Genomic DNA, 23,214 nt, shown 5'->3' with positions numbered 1-23,214 from the left:
ATAAGAGACAGGTGGTGGGATTCTCCAAGGGAATTAAAACAAGGACTCCAAGCCCACACAGTCTGCCCAGTGACTAGCTCAGAGGGGGGCCGAAACCAACGCTACCTTTTTAGGAGTAAAATGTGTATTATAACCAACTCGTACAAGTCTTTTTATTTCCTTAGTCCCAAATATATTTTTACTCAGAACTTTCTTTTGATTCTAATTCTTGGGGAAAGTCAAACTTGTATTGAACAATTAATGAAATCAATTTGTGGAGGAGGGAGTCAGTTCAATAAAATTCCATTAAATTTAAACCATTGCTTTGAGGAGGGACATATTAAATGGGTTTTGGAAAGTCACAGGCTCTGTGGTACCATTATCCAGATGAATTTTAGGCTCAAGACCCTTTCCAGGTTACGTGGGAATTATGGTTTATGGTTCAGCTTCTCCACGAATAGTGATGGATTCAGAGGGGCTTGCAAAGTTTGCCACTGGGGCAAGACAGCATAGCTATTTCCATTCCTCTAAGGAAATATTTAGGGTCACACACATAAGCTAGGGTCAGTAAACTGTTTTCTGTGAAGTCCCAGATAGTAAATATTTTTGGCTTTTTGGGTCATACAGTCTCTTTACAACTATTCAGTTCAGTCAATACAGCACAAAAGAAGCCATAAACAATATGTAAATACGTGAGCATCACTGTGATCTAATAAAACTTTATTTACAAAAAGAGGTGGCAGGCTGGATTTCACCAGCAGGCTACAGTTTTCCAAACCCTGTCATAAACCATTTGCTCTGTGCAGAAGCATCACTCCAAGGAAGGAAGGTGTCCAGTGACACCTCTAGAAAGGAAGTTGCTTTGATGCGAGGAGACCTCAACGTTGTTTTATCATTACCTAAGTAACTGAGTATCAGAACCTGCATTTAACGTGACCCCTAGGTGATGCGTATACATTACATCTGGAGACTGACTATCAGAACCTGCATTTAACGTGACCCCTAGGTGATGCGTATACATTACGTCTGGAGACTGACTATCAGAACCTGCATTTAACGTGACCCCTAGGTGATGCGTATACATTACATCTAGAGACTGACTATCAGAACCTGCATTTAACGTGACCCCTAGGTGATGCGTATACATTACGTCTGGAGACTGACTATCAGAACCTGCATTTAACGTGACCCCTAGGTGATGCGTATACATTACGTCTGGAGACTGACTATCAGAACCTGCATTTAACGTGACCCCTAGGTGATGCGTATACATTACGTCTGGAGACTGACTATCAGAACCTGCATTTAACGTGACCCCTAGGTGATGCGTATACATTACGTCTGGAGACTGACTATCAGAACCTGCATTTAACGTGACCCCTAGGTGATGCGTATACATTACGTCTGGAGACTGACTATCAGAACCTGCATTTAACGTGACCCCTAGGTGATGCGTATACATTACGTCTGGAGACTGACTATCAGAACCTGCATTTAACGTGACCCCTAGGTGATGCGTATACATTACGTCTGGAGACTGACTATCAGAACCTGCATTTAACGTGACCCCTAGGTGATGCGTATACATTACATCTGGAGACTGACTATCAGAACCTGCATTTAACGTGACCCCTAGGTGACGCGTATACATTACATCTGGAGACTGACTATCAGAACCTGCATTTAACGTGACCCCTAGGTGATGCGTATACATTACGTCTGGAGACTGACTATCAGAACCTGCATTTAACGTAACCCCTAGGTGATGCGTATACATTACATCTGGAGACTGACTATCAGAACCTGCATTTAACGTGACCCCTAGGTGATGCGTATACATTACATCTGGAGACTGACTATCAGAACCTGCATTTAACGTGACCCCTAGGTGACGCGTATACATTACATCTGGAGACTGACTATCAGAACCTGCATTTAACGTGACCCCTAGGTGATGCGTATACATTACATCTGGGGACCAGCTAGTCTCAAAGGCCAATCAAATTACAGATTCTAATTTAGTCTGAGGTTTTAGATCCTGCATTTTTAACAAGCTCTTTGATGATGACAATGCTCTCAGTAGATGATATTTCAGATAGCAACTATCTATTTTAGACCATTCTCTATGAGACTCAATACCGGAGCAGAACATAAGCGCAGGGGGGTCCCAACCACCCACCACCACCTACCTTCTCTACCCCCGCAAAAAATAATGCCTGATTAATTCTATGCTAAATGTTACACAAAAGCAAAAATATTTGACAGACTCAGACCTTACCTAGAGGGGATCATGGTCTTTTGAGTGCGAAAAACAAAAAAATCAATGTCTCTTAAAAGACCATTAGACACCAGTGAGAAATCCTGAAACATGCTATGAAAGTCTAGAAAGGAGACTTCCAAAACCCTCTCATCCATCATAAAAGGAGAAACCAGGAGTTCTGTGCCCTAAAAAGCAGGAAGTGTGAACAGGTTCAGGTTCAGGAGGCAATTCTGTGAACACTGCCAGCCAGAAATACATAACAACATTGTTCCTGCAGCATAACAATTTGGGGCTAAAGTATGTAATATGATATGAAAAATCACAAAGAAATGAGAATTGAAACAATGAAAATAAGATTCTACCTAGCAGCCCAAATCTGCTCTGAGAGCAACAGAATTTGTGGCTAACCCTTCAATCTACTCTTAAAAGTTACAACAATCAAAGCAAAAACAAGAAATTGAGACCTTAGAAAATGCTTGCTCGAAGTGTCTCGTGCATATATATTTTTATGTTTTCCCAATGGTTTATTGTCATGACCTCTTTAACCTTATCCAGGACTGCACTCACACTCAGCAAGAGGAACATCAGAAATGAGCGTCTCTAACAGTAAAGTCTTCCTTCCCTTAGAGCACATATAACACACATACTGAATCCCTAAAACGGTGTCCAGACGTCTTAGCCCAGCCAACAGTACGGGCTCTCCACAGTTTGGCAAGTGTCCTCCTTTCCAGTGTTATCTTTCACCACTCCTCAACCCAACCCTCTGCACCAAATAGACTGCCATTTCCTCCCTCCCTCTAGTCTGCATGCCCAGCACAGTTCTTGCTAACCAGATCACTCTGGGTCTTTGTTGCCTAGGTCAGCTCCAACAATAATGACCCACATCTTTCCTTCTACATATCAAATTCCTTCCTAAACCCCAAGGCTTAGCTCAAGCGCCACATCCTCCATGTTCAAAGCATGTGCTCCTTGAACATCCCAGCTACAAGTGTTCTTTCCTTCCTTCAACCATCTGTCACGCTCCTGACTCATGCTGACCTCCCTTGAGTGTAGTTCTCTTTTTTGTTCTCCTCCTTTCCTATAGCCCATGAGAAACCGAGGCTGGAGTTTTCTCTTATTTATATCTGTATCCCTTCAAACTACTTCCAGAGCCCCTTACACATCACAGGTGCTCAATAAACTTTGTCACCTTTTTGGTAAATAAAAATATTGTCCATCATTTGTGAATCCCATGAACAAATAAGAGCATGTTATTCTCTAGACTGCCCCCGCCTCTTCCCCAGTTCTTTCTTCATTTTACTGAAGCCTGCTCTCAGCTTATGCTTTTCAGAATGTTTCTGGAGCCCTGTTTACCTAGAATTGTCTAAGTCAGCCTTTGGTTCCTCCAGTCCATTCCTCTTTGGAGAACTCTTTTTTTTTTTTTTTTTTTTTTTTAATGAGACAGGGTCTCATTCTGTCATTCAGGCTGCAGTGCAATGGCATGAACAGGGCTTACCCCATCTCAACCTCCCAGGCTCAAGCAATTCTTCAGCCTCAGCCTCCCCAGTAGCTGGAACCACAGCCAGGCACCATCACACCTGGCTAATTTTTTTTTTTTTTTTTGTACAGACAGGATCTCGCCATGTTGCCTAGGCTGGTCTCCAACCGGGCTCAAGCGATCCTCCCTCCTCAGCCTCCGAAAGTGTTGGGACTATGGGCCTGAGTGACTGAGCGGCCTGAAGAGCTTCTTCCCTCAGTTTCTGATAGGCTGTCCCCCTCTCTGGTGGAGGGATACCCACAATAGCTGTAGACTCTCTGGTTAGTTGAACACTGATCCTGATCTTGCCTTTCTAAAATAATCCTGGCACAGCCATGGTTATTTTAGAAAGGTAAGATTTCAGAGGTTGTGGTTTATGCAGCAACATGATCACAGAGTTTTGCTTGCTTCAGCTACAATCCATTCTGTGACAAGCAGACATTTCCAGGTGTGTTCCTGTCACAGCCAGATCACCATCCTCACTGCCACCCCCACCTCCGACGCCCCGGGTTGCACTGTCTTCATGCCCTGGAAAGTGTACACAGCAGAATATATGAAACCAGAACCTCTGACCAGAGACTTGAGAAAAACACACCTTTCCTAGGCCACTTGTTATGCGAAAAAGACAGTTTCTAACTAATGAAGGAAGACTAAGCCATAATTGGAAATGCAGTCTTTTCCCTTTCAAGGAGAAATTAATGTTGGCAGAGTTGCTCTTTGAGCTGCCCCTCAATGATTTTGGAAGAGCCATTTTAGAAGAGAGAAGGAAAGGAAGACAGTGTGAATGGCAAATGGAGAGAAGAAAACAGAGAAAAAGAAGGTGATGGAAAGAGACAACAGAACCGTAGGGAAACAGAGGGAGGAGGGAGTGGAAGGGAGGAGATAATGAGGATGGAAAAGAGAAGGGAGCAGACTGGGGAGTAGGGAGGAGAAGAGAAAAGAGAAAGGGGAGTGTGGAGGAAGACTGACCGGGGCTACCACCCCTGGACCTCATAAGCGCGGGCCGGGCCGTGGGCTGTGGTGGTTTTGACTTCTCCCTCTGGGAACTCTTAACATCCACTAGGGGACCGGGCCCCCATAGCTTGTTAGAAACACTCAGCGCTACAAAATCTCTGTCAGAGTTTCCTAGACCCAGACTACTGAACAGAATTCAGGAGTTCAATCTCCAAAGGCTGTTGTTACCCTTCTGCTCTCAGTACCCATTAAAGAGGCAAGATCTTTGAAAAGCAGGTGGCCACACATCCAGAGTATGCCTCGTGTTCCAGATTACCTGTTAATAACTTCCCCTGTCCTCACTAGTGCTCCAGATTGGATGGTGAATTATTTGATTATTCATAAGAAATACAAGAAACTGAAACTTATTAAATTAAGAAATACAAGAAACTGAAACTTAGTAAATCTCTAAACAAATTGAAATACTCAGTCTGATCATTCCCAGAAAGAGAATGAGTCTGTATTGGTGACCAGAAGGACTCTTCCTGGAGGAGCTAAGGTATTTGAAATAGTTCCAGGGATAATATGACGGTGAGGGTAGAAGAGGGCACTGCATCAGGCTTCACAGGACAAGGCTTTATATAGCACACGCCTTGAATACTGAAATCATAATTTATGGAAATCACTATTTAAGATTGGTGGCCAGGCATGGTGGCTCATGCCTATAATCCCAGCACTTTGGGAGGCCGAGGTGGTAAGACTGCTTGAGCTCAGGAGTCCAAGGCCAGCCTGGGTAACATAGTGAGACACCATCTCTACAAAAAATACAAAGTGATGGTGTGCGCCTATACCTCCAGCTACTTGGGAGTCTGAGTGGGAGGATCACTTGAGCCTTGAGGCAGAGGTTGCAGTGAGCCAAGACTGCACTATTGCACTGCAGCCTGGGTGACACAGCAAGACCCTGTCTTTAAAAAAAAAAAGATCTAGTGGTGGGGGAAGAAAAGACCACAGTGACAGTTTCTGAAAGATAAAGCAGAACAAATCATAAGTAAATAATGTTTGAGAAATCCCATGTAATAGAGAAACCCTATAATAATTTCCGGTTGGTGGTGAAGCATAGCAATGAATTATATTCATTCTAAAATGTACGCTGTGAAGTCTCAAGTTAAGACCTCCTAACTCTCCCATACCAAGAGTCTATCATAAGGAAGAAAGGGAGGGAGGAAAGGAGGAGGGAGGAAGAAAGGGAGGGAGGAAGAAAAGGCAAATTTCAAGGCAATCTGTGGGAAGAAGGAAACCTAAGATATTAAATTATGAAGTGAATTATGACCACAAGGAAGCTAAAGAGCAGTGGGGCATTCCCTAGATAATAAACAGAAAGGAGGGGATAATCCAAAGAGCATCTTGACAGGGAGAAGTAATCTTCCGGGGAATCTAAGAAAATACTACTTTAGCCTCACCCTTATCCCAATAATCATTCATATTATTTACTCAGTCATTCATTCATTCAGCACACATTCCAGAAGCTGTGAGGAATACAGTAAAGCCTCAGTTGAATCTAAGCGCTCTCACTGAGTATCCTCCACGTGTCAGACCTTGCACTAAACGGCAGAGACACAGCCAGGACGGAGATATGGAGCTCCAGCCTGGGAAGGTCTCAGACACAATCTAGAAATTGCTACAGTTCTAGATCTGTCAGTGAGACTTGAGCCTACCAAAGGATGAACCGAGAAGTCCCATTCAGACCAAAATTCACCTGCAGCAGACCACCTTGATATGTGAGAATGGTTTCCTAACATAAGTTCTGCAATATAGCACACTTCTCTTTTTGCCTTGAGTCCCAGCTAAGTGTTGTACAAATCTGCAATAAGTATCTGTGGGCTAGGTTTTCTTACATTTAATTCCCCAAAACATTATTACAGAACTCTCGTCCTATTATCCTGATTGTAGTGCTTCTATTAAGTATTGTTTTACTCTAAATCACCTCAAATTATTCCTAGAAGAAAGCAACTTATAAAATAATTATTAAAAACAAAAACAAATTACAATATTAGAAAACATGGATTGACCCAGGAACTCCTGAGATTCCAGTGGGTCCTGTAAGGGCAGAGAAGTGCCAGAAAGAGGCCAGATGCCCTGGCTCACTCAAAACTGAGGAAGATACTCTAGGCCAGGACCTCCAGAACTGCCCTCTAATCTAGGGCTGGTCACAGCCAAATCAATGGAAGTGAAAATGAGTTAATTAACAGTCCACATCAGACTTCCTATAGAGTCAAATACATCGTCTCCTCATCAGATAGCAGCTCTAGGCACAGAAACCAAGTGTTCAGCTTTCCCTGTGCCACCAGGCAGGATAAGTGGGGCAGGTTCAAGGTGAGCCGCACCACTCCTGCTGCCAATCCCAATCTCATGTGGTGACAGAGCCTCAGTGACTGGACCTACTTACATCAACGGGTGCAGAGCATTCTCTGTGGAGCAGGATCCTCAAAAACAGCTGGCCTCTGCTTCTCTTCAATTATTTCAGCTTCTTTAAAATAATTCAAGCCACAAACCTTGGAACTTTCTAGAGCATTGAACCCCAGGCAACTTGTAGATCTCCCTTGATGGAGGGGGAAAAAAGAGAAAGCAATATTTTATTACAGACTTCTGTTCCATTCATATTTCTTTCCTCCTTGGCACTCCTGGCCAGCACTGTGCAACAGAAGCCTCCCAATCACACCAGGCACTGAAGGAATTGGATGTATCCCAGAGGATCTCAGAGGATGTTGTTTATACCTACTGATACTTGCCCAGTTAGAATTTAAAACTGAGAATTTAAAATTTGTTGCATATTAACTCAGTAAATAATGGTAATTTGGTTGAATAATGATTGTTATAAAAATAACTTTATCTTCAAACTTGTTATAAAAATAACTTTATCTTCAAAACAAGAAGAATGACATTGTTTTACATTTTTTTAAATCTCTTAAATATTTGGCTTGACCAGGCATAGTTGGATCATCATATCTGCTTCTGGATTCAATTTGTTACAATGGCACATGTCACTGAACTTCTGGAAAACTCTACCATACACTCGTGAGAGAAGGTGAATAAAAGTAACTTAGTATTATTTTTAAAATAATTTCGATCTATGGATCTCCTGAGAGGATCTCAAGGACTCCCAGGAATCCCAGAACACACTGGGATTCACTGCTTCATCCAATAAAAAGTGAGTCTCATTTCCACTGCAGGCCATCCCCCTTCTTCAGAGGTAACTAGTTATCAGTTACCAGGGTAATTTTCTAGAAACATTCTACACATATATAAAAACTATGGATTTATAGTGTTTTGGAGGGGAGGGGTTCTGCTGTTGTATTCTTTAGACAGGGTCTTGCTTTGTTGCCCAGGCTGGAGTGCAGTGGAGTGATCATAGTTCACTGCAGCCTTGAACTCCTGGACTCAGATGATCCTTTTGCCTCAGCCTCCTGAGTAGCTAGAACTACAGGCACATACCACCATGCCCAGCTAGTTTTTTGTTTTTTTTTTTTTTCTTTGCAGAGACCAGGTCTTGCTATGTTGCTAAGTTTGAAAGCTGGTTTCAAACTTCTGGCTTCAGGCAGTCTAGTGATCCTTTCACCTCAGCCTCACAAAGTGCTGGGATTACAGAAGTGAGCCACCATGCCTTGAGATGCATAGTTTTTCTAATTTAAAACACTGGAGATTATTAGCATGTTATACATTTCACCTTGGCTTGTCTGTTATACATGTTGGGGACAGTCTCATGTCTGCATGCATAGTTACCTCTTTCCTTTCCTCTGATCTGCTGTGTCCCTCTGAATGGATGTAACTCTCTACAAGTATCACAGTGCCAAGGTGGGCTGCTGAATGGCTACTGTCAGTTGCCTATTTCTTTAGTGGAGGATACAGTATTTAATGGGAATAAAATGGCCACACAAAGCAAGAACAACTGCTACACATCTTAGCACAACTTTCATCTGGCTTCCAGTTTCCTTACAAGGTATACAGCTGAAGTCTTACAAATTGGACCGAACACCCACATTTTACCATACTGCTGCGCTTTCCTACGTGGGGCTTACCTCACTGCTCTAGAAAAACTTACATTAACAATCTCTGAGCCAATGTTTATAGGGATGTTTACAACCATCAGCCTCTCTAGTTCTTAAAACACTCACCGTCATCAGCATCACATCAGCTTCAGGGAAGAAAACAAGACTCAAGTGTTCCCAAACAGTCTTCTTTTTTTTTTTTTTGAGACAGAGTTTCACTCTATCACCCAGGCTGGAGTGCAGGGCACAATCTCAGCCACTGCAACCTCCACCTCCTGGATTCAAGCAATTCTCCTGCCTCAGCCTCCCGATTATCTGGGATTACAGGTGTGAGCCACCACGCCTGGCTAATTTTTGTATTTTTAGTGGAGACAGGGTTTTAACATGTTGCCCAGACTGGTCTCAAACTCTTGACCTCAGGTGATCCACTCATCTCAGCCCCGCAAAGTGCTGGGATTACAGGCATGAGCTACCATGCCCGGCCCCCAGACAGTATTTCTGAAAGCTATTTCCCTGCAGTACTAAGGTGCCAAAAGCTTAATCCTGTGGGTTCACAATTTCCCTGACATAGAAGCTAAAGGAAACTCCCACCTAATAAAGCTAATTTGCTTTGATCACACTGAAGTTCTCAAATGCTAAAAGGCTTTTTGTTTGTTTATTTTTTAAGGCTGGGCCTTGCTCTGTCACCCAGGCTGGAGTACAGTGGCATGATCATGGCTCACTGCAAACTCAATCTCCTAGACTCAAGTGATCCTCCTACCTCAGCCCCCCAAGTAGCTGGGAGTACAGAAGCATGCCACCTCACACAGCTAACTTTTGTATTTTTTATACAGATGAGGTTTTGCCATGTAGCCCAAGCTGATCTCTTAACTCCTAAGCTCAAGCAATCCTCCTACCTCAGCCTCCCAATGTGTTGGGATTAGAGGCATAAGCCACCACACCTGGCCACAAATGCTGAAAGTTTTGTAGACCATCTGAGTTCACTTCCTCACTCAGATTTACGAGCTGTACAATCTTGGGAGGTTGCTTAGTGTCTACTTATAAAATAGAGATGATACATATGCGATAAAGTTATAAGAAAGCATAATTGTAATTACGTATAGAGTGTTCCTACCACATAGTGAGTACTCAGCACTCAGTAATTGTTAAGTCCCTTCTCCTTATTGTCTATAAACCAAAATGAGCTGTGGGGCTGATCTTATGTCCTAGCCTTAGCTGGCTTTTCAGGGAACCCCAGTGGTCTAGTGTTTTAGGAAGTCTGGAGATATAAGAAACTGGGATAAAAGAAAATGGCAGAGCATTTTTCCCAAACGAAAGGAATTCCCTGGAGTCTGTCATCTGTCTGATTCAAGATGAGAAGCACAAGTCCACTTTCCTGTATCCCTCCCCACTAGGCCAGGAAGATGGGGACCAACAGTCCCTGCCCTTCTGTTTCAGCTTTCCAATCTGCCTCCAAAATTACATAGCCCAGTGTGGTTCGCATTTATGGTTCCACAGAGCCTAGAGAAAACCCCGCCCAGGCTTGGAGGAGCCCCTCAGGTAAGCATGACAATTTTTGTCAAGCATGACAATCCTTCCAAGACTAGAATCAGCACCTGTAGTTACAGGATGTATTATTACCTCCATTTACAAATGAGCAAACTGATGTTTGGAGATGCTAACTAAATTCCTCATGCAGCCCTACTGAGGGCAGAGTCAGAATTCCAAACCAAGTCTGTCCTATGCCAAAGCACATGTTTTCAACCACATCATCATGTGACTCTCCAACTAGGAAAGATAACACTGTTCCCATGATGTAGCAAGACCAGCCAGTTTCATGGAGATAGTGAGATTTCACAGGAGAGACAAATGTCTTTAACCATAGGTTGATGGTCTTAATAATGAAAAATTATAACTAAAATCAAAATCAAAAATCTTAAGAAAATCATTCCTAAACTTGGCACGAAAGTAGAATACCAAAACACCAAAGAGTAAACCAAAATTTCATTCGTTTTTGGATTATTGTAGATTATTTTATTTAAATTTAATGAGTATTTTGTTAGGCGATTAAGATTATTACATTATTTCAATAGATTATTGTTTTAATAGCTTCATAATTTAATAGTAATTTGTTCAACCATGTTTCTGAGTTCCTAGTATGTAATATGTACTATAGTTGACATAAAGATGAAAAAACATGTTCCTTGGCCTCAAAAAAGATATAATGGATAGTATATGTTTGGGTTGGTAAAGTAATAAGAAAGAAAAGAACAAGGTTCTAAAGAAGGGAAATCAAGCCAGTTGAGTGTTGCCTAAAAATTATTGGAGTGAGGAGGCATTATTTGAGTTGACTCTTGAAAATCACTAGGATTTTGTCAGGTAGAAAGAATGCAGACAAAAGTCTAAGAAAAGGAAACAATTTCAATAGGCAAGTTATGGGATAAGAAGATTAATAAATAGTTGGCTGGAGGACAGGAACACGCAGGTAATTGAAGACAAAGCTGAAAGATGATTGGCTGGAGAACAGGAACACTCAGGTAATTGAAGACAAAGCTGAAAGATGATTGGCTGGAGAACAGGAACACTCAGGTAATTGAAGACAAAGCTGAAAGATGATTGGCTCCGAAAGCCAGTAAGGGGTGAGTATGAGAGAGCCAGGAGAGCCTTTGGAGGAGTGGGATGGCAGGCTCAGAGAAGCTCTATAAGGCTCAACCTGGGATGTGGGGTGCTTGGAGGAGTGGGATGGCAGGCTCAGAGAAGCTCTATGAGGCTGAACCTGGGATGTGGGGTGCTTTGGAGGAGTGGGATGGCAGGCTCAGAGAAGCTCTATGAGGCTGAACCTGGGATGTGGGGTGCTTGGAGGAGTGACCTGGCGCAGGATGACCAACGAAAGCCTGATGTACAATAACAACATCAGAAAAGAGAAATAAATGATGTGGATCTATAATAATGTGGAGAGGGGCTGAGTGCGGTGCCTCATGCCTGTAATCCCAGCACTTGGGGAGGCCGAGGCAGATGGATCACTTGAGACCAGGAGTTCAAGACCAGCCTGGCCAACATGGTGAAAACACGTCTCTATTAAAAATACAAAAATTAGCTGAGCATGGTGGCACACACCCACTGTAATCTCAGCTACATGGGAGGCTGAGACATGAGAATCACTTGAACCTGGAAGGCTGAGGTTGCAGAGAGCCAAGATTATGCCACTGCACTCCAGCCCAGGGCAATAGAGCAAGACTCTGTCTCAAAAATAACAGTAATAATGTGGAGAGGACTGAGGATTGACCAGTGACTAGCACAGGAGGGAAGAAGGAAGGAGTCAAAAAGCTTGGGTGTCTGGCCTGCATGTGACCAGGAGCACACCTTGTGTGTGTGTGTGAGTGTGTGTGTGTGTGTGTGTGTTTGAGATGGAGTCTCGCTCTGTCACCCAGGCTGGAGTGCAGTGATGCAATCTTGGCTCACTGCAACCTCCACCTCCTAGATTCAAGCAAGTCTCCTGCTTCAGCCTCCTGAGTAGCTGGGATTACAGGTTCACCACACCTGGCTAGTTTCTGTATTTTTAGTAGAGACGGGGTTTCACCATGTTGGCCAGGCTGTTCTTGAACTCCTAACCTCAAGTGATCTGCCCTCCTCGGCCTCCCAAAGTGTTGGGATTACAGGCATGAGCCACCACACCTGGCCTGATATATTTTTTTTTAACCTGGGAAAACTGGTTTCCTTAGAGTAAAAACAGGTAGACACATCTTGACTTTGGCATTCAAGAGAGGGGCTGGTCTCAGAAATCCACATTTGAACTTCAACTACATAAATGCCATAATTAAAGTCTGAAACAGATGAAGTGACCCAGGAGGAAGGAAGAGAAGGAAAGCAAAGACAGAATGTTAGGACACCTGCATGGGGTGGCTGAGAGGACAGCTGTGTTTCTTTTACCATGTTCTAGGTAAGACTCAGGGCAACATAAAAATGGTTCCAGACCTAATCCAACTTCCTTATTTTACAGATGAAGAAAACCCAAACCCAAAGGGTTAACTGATTTATCCAAGGCCTCACAGCCCCTTAGTAGCAGGGCTGAGACTAGATGGATTAAGTGACCTTTGGGAATTAGTGTTGCTTAGCAACTGAACAAGTTGCTGTGTATCACATGATGTGGTTGGAGTCAGAGAAGCCTGAGAACACACTACAAACTTCATTTATCTTTGTTACATCAGCCCAGCACTGTAACTGTGCCCAACAGTCTGATCAGCTCAGGGGCTCAGACCGTATCTTATTCATCTTCTTATCACTGTCCCCTCTACCCTCTCTTTTCGTGTCACTGCCTCCACCACCAGAGTTACCGCAGAGTAGAGAAACTGCAGATTATTTTCCTTTTTGAATATGGAGACAGACTTTTGAAAGAAGCTGAAGAGTTCATTTAGTATGAACATAACCCCTGGGGAAACTGAGGCTCAGAGACATTCAATGACTTACCCCAGATCACCAGTCAGTGGTAAAGCCTGGACCCAAATCCCAGCTCTTCTTTCTTTGCATGACACTACCAACCTCTAGTGCAAGAGAATTATTTTTAAGACAAGCTCTCTAGCCCCTAATTTATTGAAGTATATGCTGTGTGGTCCTCTCCTCCCCAGGTGCTTCTTTTAAAAAGAGCTCCATGATCCAAAAACTTGGTGGAGTGCTCTAAACGAGCCCTCTCTTGGATAGTCAAAATGTGTATTAACATATTAAACACTTCAGGAAGTCTTTAATACAGTAAAGAAACTTGCTTAATTCTCTAACAATATTTTTTGAACTAATTTGACCACAGAACTGTGGCCCTGTAATCTACTTATAAACCCACAGATTTCCAAGAATTGCACTTTGGGAAACAGTGCCTAAGTCTCATCGGCAAGACTTCCTTTGTAGGCCTCAAGCAGAAATGTCACTAGTGAGTGGTCTTCACTGTGGGAACAGGCTGGAGAGTGATGAGGGATGGTTAAGAAGGAAAAAGAAGCAACAAATAGTCCTAGTCTCTTCCAGAGCCATCTGCTCTCCCAGCAACAAAGGGTGAAACAGCTACTAAGCAATTTCAACTTGGGATCCTCACCCATAAGCTTAAGGCACTGTCTCCCACTAAGGGTTCTGGTGGGAAAATGAGTGTTTTTGTTCTCATTCATTCCACGCCAGTGGATGTGCTTGTTCCTCGCTGCTTCTGCCACCATTCGTGGTGACACCATCTTGTCCTTCCACATCCCTCTGGCTTTTCTTTGTGCACTCCACCACCCTGGTCTAAACCCGGTTCCTTCACATCTGGACTACTGAAAGCAGCGTTCTCTTTTTGTTTTTGTTTTTTTTTTTGTTTGTTTGTTTAATTTTTTCCTCAGTGCTCCTTGTTCTGAGAAAGCAGCCTCCTTCTCCCTGCAATTTACTTACACACTGCTGTTACATCTTAAGACAGTACTTCACCTGCTTTCAGATAAAGGAAATGTTCAAAATTCCCTAAGATCCAAAGTTCTATTTAATGTCAGAAAACACACCTATGCAATGCTATTTCTTCATGCTCCTCAAGGCAAATATCCCACCACCCTAGGCTCCTGTCCTCACTGTTACCTGAACCAGCCAGCCATAAGCAATCCGACGGCCAAGCCTCTGTTCCACTGCTCTTTGCTTCCTGCCTATCCAATTTCTTCCAATTCTTATTCAATTTGTAGCATCCAGCGCCAGTCCCCTGGCTATACAAACCCTTGCACACACTCTACATTTGCAGATTCTGAGCAACTAGCCCCTCTACGTACTTGCATTGCTCTTTTACTGCTCCCTGAATTTTCTAACTGAAAATAAACTCAGAAAGGGAAAGGACTACGTCTTATTAAACACAAGCCTCTTAGTAAGTAATCAAAATAACAAAAATCAACAACAAAAAACCTCTTGCTAAATACAGGAATGAATCTGTCAGAGGCATTTGAACCAGAGCAACTCCATCTTGAATAGAGGCTAGGTAAAATGAGACTGAGACGTGCTGGGCTGCATTCCCAGGACATTAGTCACAGGATGAGACAGAAAGTCGGCCCAAGGTACATACAGGTCACGAAGACCCTGCTGATAAAACAGGATGCAGTAAAGAAGCCAACCAAATCCCACCAAAACCAAGATGGTGATGAAAGTGACCTCCGGTGGCCCTCACTGCTCATTAGACGCTAATTATAATGCATTAGCATGCTAAAAGACACTCCCACCAGCGCTGTAACAGTTTACAAATGCCATGGCAACGTCTCGAAGTCACATCATATAGTCTAAAAAGGGGAGAGACCCTCAGTTTTGAGGGAAATCCCTGCCCCTTTTCCAGAAAACTCATGAATAATCCCCCCTTATTTAACACATAATCAAGAAGTAACTCTAAGTATACTCAGCTGAGCAGCCCGCTGCTCTGCCTATGGAGTAGCCATTCTTTTGTTTCTTTCCTCTCTAATAAACTTGCTTTCACTTTACAGACTTGCCCAGAACTCTTCCTTGCATGAGGTCCAAGAACACTCTCTTGGGGTGTGGATTGGGACCCCTTTCCGGTAACAAATCCATATTGACTATGAGTTAAGTAGAAAATTTCAAGTCCAGAAAACATTAAGGAAATAAATATTTTTTCTGGGCCTCAAGTGAATTTAAATATTTCTAGTTCAATTGACTTTAGTTTTAGAAAAGCAGGAGAAGATTTATTCTATCTCATCCTGGATGGTCTAGAGGATTTTCATTTTTTTTTTTAATAGATAATTTGTACTTTCTGCCACCCTCTCATCGGCTCTTTGCCATGCTTGGCCTCCAGGAAGGAGAGTCTAGACCGACTATATTAAGTGATATTTAAACATGTAACTCTAAATTTTCCAAGGGTCTGGCCAAAAGCGTATTCTTCCCAAGAACACATCTTTCTTGACAATTGTCCCTTCATTCTTTTACTTATTTGACAAGCATTTAGTGAGCAAGTCCTTTAGATACAAGGATGGACTTTTTAAAAAATCATGGTTCTTGAGCCATGATTTTTTTTTTGCACAGACTAATGCAGTTTTACTCAAAATGTGATCAGACAGACACCTGCAACAGAATCGCCTGAGGGAGATTGTTTTAAAAGATGCAGACTCAAACATGGTGAAGCCCCGTCTCCACTAAAAATACAAAAATTAGCCAGGCGTGGTGGCACATGCCTGTAATCCCAGCTACTCAGGAGGCTGAGCCAGGAGAATCACTTGAACCCGGGAGGCAAAGGCTGCAGTGAGCCAAGATCACTGCCCTCCAGCTTCGGCGACAGAGTGAGACTCCATCTCAAAAAAAAAAAAAAAAAATGCAGGCTACCTGGACACTTGCACAGAAAATTTCTAATGCAGGAAGTCTGGAGTGGCTCTTGGGACCTGCAGTTTTTAAAAAGCACTCCAGGTGATTCTGATGCATATTAAAGACTGAGACTCACTGGCCCAGTGGTAAGGACAGGAATGTAAGAGGGTAACTGTAGAGCAGTTGTGCCTAGTTGCAGTAAAAGAGATATTCACAATGTGAAATGGAGACATGAGGAGAGGCTTTAGTAGGTAAAGCCTTGGATGTTGCAATGAAAAAGATACAGGTTCAAATTCTGCTGCTGCCACTTACTTGTCATGTGATTGACCTTTACTTGGTGTCATATGATCTCATATGTAAAATGGCCAAAATACTCAGCTCACAGCGATTATAAGGTTTCCATGAGATTACATATGTAAAGTGCTTAACTTAAATTTTGGAGCATAATAAACACTCATTACTCAGAAGTCCTCACAATTGTCATTTCTAATTATTAATGGAACTTAAAGGAAAGACAGCAGATGAAAAAAGTTTTCCTGAGAACCGTGGGGCCCAAATTTAATTTTAAAGCAGCATGTCTCAAAGTATAAATATCTTGCAGCCCACAAGAATTCTAGGATTTTTTGAAAATTTTACGTCTTTGATAATAATTTAACATTTTAATACAAGCAGTAACCATCATGCAGTTTCACTGCCTGGCTTTCCATTTGTGTTTACAATTGCACAAATGCCAAATGAAAGTCACATCAAGTCCAGGACCAATCTGGAAATAGAGGAAATGGTGGGAAAACTGAGTCACTGCATGTCATGAAGCAGTTTAATGTACTCAATCACAGGATCCAATGCCATCTTCACGCTGTGAGCAGGTGTGTCATGGGGACTTTGGCTTTTTACATACCAACACATACCAGTGAATAAGCAGAAACTTGAGGCACAAATGCACAAAGAATGAATGGTTCTGTCCCGGATTCTATTCGTAAATGGATTAGATATCCATTTAGTACCAATTTAAATATCAACACAATGCTAATCCTATCTTCAAGTGAGTAGACAATTTAACAAATTATCAAATGATACCTCATTGAAACTGACATTCTATGAGTGCTTACTACAGAGTTTTGGTTAAGATCATATTTTCCTGAACTTACGAACCTTCAAAGCTATTAATGACAATTTGTTGCATGTACTACACTAACAGGCATGCTTTGCATGAGTATTAATACATTCAAATGACAGATTTAGGCATAGACCAGACCCTGAGGGTACATGGTTCTACTCTGCCTATCTTTAGATTCCACATTAGTACATTAGTGACTAGTTTCAACAAAACCACATCATCTATCACATTAAAATAATTTAAATCTTACTGGGTTTCATGGTTACATTTGATTTCTTTTTCTCTCTCAAATCCTGAGGTCTGCTCAGATATATTTGATTTCATTTATAAATTTGTTTTGGCTCTATAATTGTGTAAGAACTATAAGCATAAGAAGTGTATACCTAGTGTTGTAATTATACATATTTTAATAAGATCCTAATACTAGATCACCCAAAGAGCTGAAAAATATTTCCCTATAAAACAGGTCCATGTATTATCCAGGTTTGAGTAATGCCAAATGGAACAATCCTGAGGAAAGGTTCATTCAGGGCTGTCTCCTCTTCTATCATCACCTGTCTGCCTTAAAGAAGTCAGTCCCCGCCTGTTCACCAGGGATAAGTGACAGCGAATCTGCTTCATCAGCCATTTATGATCAAGCCGCCCCTGTGCATGCCTGTTCCATAAGGCCCTCGGCCATTGCTTCACAAACTTCCCTTCTCAACCCATCCTTCTTGCCAATAGCAAAGCCATTATTTGGGGCTGGGGAAAGGAGAGGACCAAGAGATCCTCTTCTTTGCAAGTGGAACACCATTTACTTTACACTTAAAGCTATTTACCTGGCCTTAAGAAGTGTGGTTGGCTGGGGGTAGTGGCTCATGCCTGTAATCCCAGCACTTTGGGAGGCCGAGACGGCCAGATCACCTGAAATCAGGAGTTCGAGAGCAGCCTGGCCAACAGAGTGAAACCCCACCTCTACTAAAAATACAAAAATTAGCCGGACATGGTGGTGGGTGCCTGTAATCCCAGCTACTCGGGAGGCTGAGTCTGGAGAATCACTTAAACCCAGGAGGTGGAGGTTGCAATGAGCGGAGATTGTGCCTTTGCACTCCAGCCTGGGTGACATGAGTGAAACTCCATCTCAGAAAAAAGAAGTGTGGTTCATGGTACAGGTAGAAACTGAATTCCTTTTGTTTTTTAGTTTTGTTTTATTTCATTTTGCTTTTTAAACTAATATTTACATATAGATACTGATTTGAGTAGGTCTGGTGTGAGGCCTACACTACATTTCTTTTTTATAGTTTTTAAATTAATATTTTAAATTGGCAAGTAAAAGCTGTATATATTTATGGCATACAACATGATGTTTTGGCATATGTATACATTGTGAAATGGCTAAATCACACTATTTAACATATGCATTACCTCACACACTTATCATTCTGTTGTAGTGAGAACACTTAAAATTTACTATCACAGAAATATTCAAGGATACAGTTTATTGCTATTAACTGTAGTCACCATGATGTACAACAGATTTCTTGAATTTGTTCCTACTATCTAACTGCAATTTTGTGTCCTATAACTAACATCTCTAATCTTCCCACCCCACCTTACCCCAGCCTCTGGGAACCACCATTTTCCTCTCAGTTTCTATGAGTTCTATTCTCTTACACCCCACATATAGATGAGATTATGAGGTATTTGTTTTTCCAGGCTGGCTTATTTCACTTAACATAATGTCCTCCAAGTTCATTCATGTTGTCACAAATGACAGGATTCCCTTCTTTTTGAAGGCTGAATAGTATTGCATTGCGTATACGTACCACTTTTTCTTGATCTATCCATCCATTGATGGACACTTAAGTTGATTCCATATCTCGACTACTGTGAACAACACTGCAGTAAATCTGGGAGTGCACATATCTCTTTGACATATGGTTTCATTTCTTTTGGCTATATACCCATTAGTGAGACTGCTTATACAAGGAAATGATGTGGATCTAGATATCTCAATCCTTTTTTACTACATTCATCTAACCCTCATGTATTCAGAAGACAGAGTCATACACCATGATCATCAGGCTGTCTGGTGGACATTTTCTCTTAATGCCTATTGCTGAATCATGCATTTGTAACTATAATAACTTCATCATCATAAAAATGGAATTGAAGTATTTTTAAATATGGAGTACTTCTCTCCATAGCTCTGAGAAAGTGTAGCTGAGTAAATTTAGGAACAAGTTGTGGATGACAGTTATGGCTTATGTTCCTACGGAAGGCTGGATTAAGACCTTATAGAGGCTTTAGACACAAAAATATTAGAGTCTCTTCTACACTCCCACCCAAACATATACTTTATTACTTTTTTAAATGCTAAAATGTAGCATCAGGTGTAAGAACGTTCAATAAAATTTTTATTTTTCTCGTTAAGACTAGTTCAATACATTTTTGGAAACCAAGTATCAGCTTATTTCCAAAAGAAATTGGAGGTGTCCCTGCTAGAGACCTGAACACTTTTGGGTAAGGCAAGTTGCAAGCACATCCAGGGTTTTCACAGACATCATGTTTCTTAAAGCCAGGTCTCACTTCTTATGTACTGTCAACAAATACGGAGCCATTCTGAATGTGCCAGACTCTGTTTTTCTAATTTAACTACCCAAGAACTGCTTCCCACACTTCTCCTTGCCCTAACCCTACCCAACCCAAATGAGGGCTTAGTTTTAAAAATATGAAATTCCTTTCAATACTCAAGTACTTTGTAAGTTAGAAAATTAGATCTGGCCAGGTGCAGTGGTTCACACCTGTAATCCCAGCACTGTGGGAGGCCAAGGTGGGTGGATAACCTGAGGTCAGGAGTTCGAGACCAGCCTGGCTAACATGGCAAAATCCCATCTCTACTAAAAATACAAAACTTATCTGGGCATGGTGGCCGGTGTCTGTAATCCCAGCTACTCAAGAGGCTGAAGCAGGAGAATCACCTGAGCCCGGGAGGCAGAGGCTGAGGCAGGAGAATCACCTGAGCCCTGTGAGCCGAGATCTAGCCTGGATGACAGAGCGAGACTCCATCTCAAGAAAACAAAAGAAAATTAGATCTTCTGTCCTATTTCAATGCTCTTCCTCTTTTCTATATTATTTCTACAAAAAGCATGAGGCCAGCAGTGAAAGGGAAATGGAGAGTCACTGAAATTTACCTGTGTACATAGGTCAACACCAGACATTAAGAGTGTCTTTCTTAAATGTATTTTGTAAATGTTGGCAACTCAATCAATTGAAAAATGATGATGAGAAGCAGCTGGGAACCTAGAGGTGGAACTTTCTACAGCTCAGGGAAAGGCACAGTGTAGCTCCATTTTTCTGGAGTATGCAGGTTGCTGGTGGATCCAGGAGAGAGACAGAAGAAGCTGGCACCTTAAGTCATGAAAATGAAACGGGCAAGTGAACTTTAGAAAGTTGTGAAGGAAAGATAATAAGAAGACCATCAATCACCCTTTAAACTGCAAAAACAAAGCTTGCCACCAAAATACAGCAAAAGGATTAGAAAGCAACTTTTCAGACGCCCTTAAAGGAATCGTGTAGGTCTAGAATTTACATCCTAGCTTGACATCCCAGCTTGATACCCCTTTGGTAATAAATGGCTGAACAAAAGGTTTGGAAAATTTTTCACCTCCAAACATGATATTAAGTAGCAGGTGATTTGTTTTTTACATAACACTGAATGTTCAAAAAGGAATTTTTTGAAAGCTTTAACCAATGAAAGGTATTTCAGAAAAGAGAGAACACTCTGTGAGAGAGAGAAAGGTTAAAGGTAAGCATTTCTATATCAGACGACTGAACACAAGCATGAGGAGAAGAATGTGATCAAGAGAAAGACACCAGCACTGCCTGTAATCAAACCGGGAGAATCCAAATCCGGGGTAGTATTCTGAAACCCTCCTGGAATAACCATCTTCTATTTGTTGTTAAAACAAATGAAATAGGCTGGATGCGGTGGCTCACACCTATAATCCCAGCACTTTGGGAGGCCGAGGTGGGTGGACGGCCTGAGGTCAGGAGTTCAAGACCACCCGGGCCAACATGGTAAAACCCTGTCTCTACTAAAAATACAAAAATTAGCTGGACATGGTGGTGGGTGTCTATAATCCCAACTATTTGGGAGACTGAGGCAGGAGAATGGAGAATCGCTTGAACTCAGGAGGCAGAGGTTGCAGTGAGCCAAGTTCACACCACTGCACTCCAGTTTGGGCGACAGAGAGAAACTCTGTCTCAAAAATAAATAAATAAATAAAAATTAAAATATAAAACAAAATAGTCCTGTGTATAATACAAACCCAATACAAACCAAGTTTTCACATGAGCTTATCTGTTCCTCTTTATCTGTACTCACAAAGACATTAGTATCTTTCTACAATGTTCACAACTCATAAGAATCAAGATTTAAGCCCAGTACTTCTGACAGTAAGTCCAGTACTTAGACCATTTTTCCATCACCTAGCTGTCTTTAGATGCTGATCTTAATGGCATAACCAATTAATGGAAACTACTGAGCTCTTTTCCATCCTCAAAGACTATAGTGTATGAGGTCTCAATTATTGCCGTCTAAAAATTTTTCCAACAACAAATAAGCACTGTGCTAGGCATATAAAATAAGTCCTTAGTCTAATATACAGCGAGAACTTATTAAGTACGCACTTATGGGTTATGCTATAAGGTGAGTTAGAGCGATCACCTAAGACGTGGTCTTTGCTAAACTAAATGATACTGACCAAAAGAACTAGAGATTCCAAGAAGTAAGATCTGAGATGGATGAAGGATCTGAAACTTAAGCTGGCCTTTAAAGAAGAGTGGTATCTAGCTAAAATGAGAGGAGAGAGGAGCATATTCAGAGAGTATGGGGATAGGGTGACCACGGTGAAGATCATAGTGACTCAAGTCTTATCTGTGAAAGTGAATATGAGGTTGTGGGTGCTGACAGGATAGCAATGAGCATAATTGGACTGGAAAACGTAGAAATTTTATATTGCCCTTTACAGACGAGAATTTTTTTTTTTTGAGACAGAGTCTTGCACTGTCACCCTGGCTGGAGTGCAATGGCACGAGCTTGGCTCACTGCAACCTCTGTCTCCCAGGTTCAAGCGATTCTCCTGCCTCAGCCTCCCTAGTAGCTGGGATTACAGGCGTCTGCCACCACACCTGGATAATTTTTTGTATTTTTAGTAGAGACGGGGTTTCACTATGTTGGCCAGGATGCTCAAACTCCTGACCTCGTGATCTGCCCACCTCGGCCTCCCAAAGTGCTGGGATTACAGGCGTGAGCCACCGTGCTGGGCCAGATGAGAAAATTTATTTGCAGAAAGATTTTTTAAATTCTTGCACAAAGTCCCACTACTCATAGGTGGCAAAGTCAAAATTAGAATCTCACCCTGTTAACCCTTGGCCCATCACTCTTTCTACCACACCAAGTTGTAGTTACAACAATTCAATAAGGGTGGGTGCAGTGGCTCATGTTTGTAATCCTAGCACTTTCAGAAACCAAAGTGGGAGGATTGCTTGAGCCCAGGAGTTTGAGACCAGCCTGAGCAACATAATGAAACCCCATCTCTCCAAAAAAAAAAAAAAAAAAAAAATTAGCCAGGTGTGGTAGTGTGCACATATAGTCCCAGCTATTCGAAGGGCTCAGGTGGGAGAATCACTTGAGCCCAGAAGGTAGAGGCTGCAGTGAACCAAGACTGCAACACTGCACTCCAGCCTGGGCAACAGAGTGAGACTCTGTCTATAAAAACAAACAAACAAAACAAATGACTATTCTCTAAGTGATAGTTACTATAATTTGAAGGGTATGACATAAAAATACCTACATATCTGATATTAACCTACTGAATTAGTCTCTCTCAAGAATTGGAAACATTCCTGCCTCAGATAGCTTTAATAAATAAAATAATGTCATTTAAGTTTAGGGTACTTATCTGAGAAACAAAATTGATCATTTAAAAATACAGATGCTTATGATTATAACCATATTACGTTGCCTGCCTTCAAATAAGAAAGAAGTAGCCAAGATGAAATCAAAGTGTTAAAATTTGGAGATAAGGCAGATTTTCAAAATTAAACT

The 23,214-nt window shown here is 41.9% G+C and overlaps 1 protein-coding gene across 3 annotated transcripts in view; it reads right to left on the bottom strand.

Moving 5' to 3' along the window:
- The window catches only part of DDR2 (discoidin domain receptor tyrosine kinase 2), a 157,770-nt gene that overhangs the window by 127,998 nt on the left and 6,558 nt on the right, over positions 1 to 23,214 (bottom strand). For all 3 annotated transcript variants that reach the window (XM_064370777.1, XM_012468878.3, XM_012468880.3), the window contains exon 2: positions 7,135 to 7,287. The gene's annotated coding sequence lies outside the window, so the exon portion shown is untranslated. The remainder of the gene's footprint in view (positions 1 to 7,134; positions 7,288 to 23,214) is intronic.

The sequence above is a fragment of the Aotus nancymaae genome, unplaced genomic scaffold (genome assembly GCF_030222135.1).
Source record: "Aotus nancymaae isolate 86718 unplaced genomic scaffold, 86718_ANA_hifiasm-v0.15.2.pri h1tg000108l, whole genome shotgun sequence".
Classification (NCBI taxonomy): Eukaryota; Metazoa; Chordata; class Mammalia; order Primates; family Aotidae; genus Aotus; species Aotus nancymaae.
This window is presented reverse-complemented; position numbering and strand designations above follow the sequence as displayed.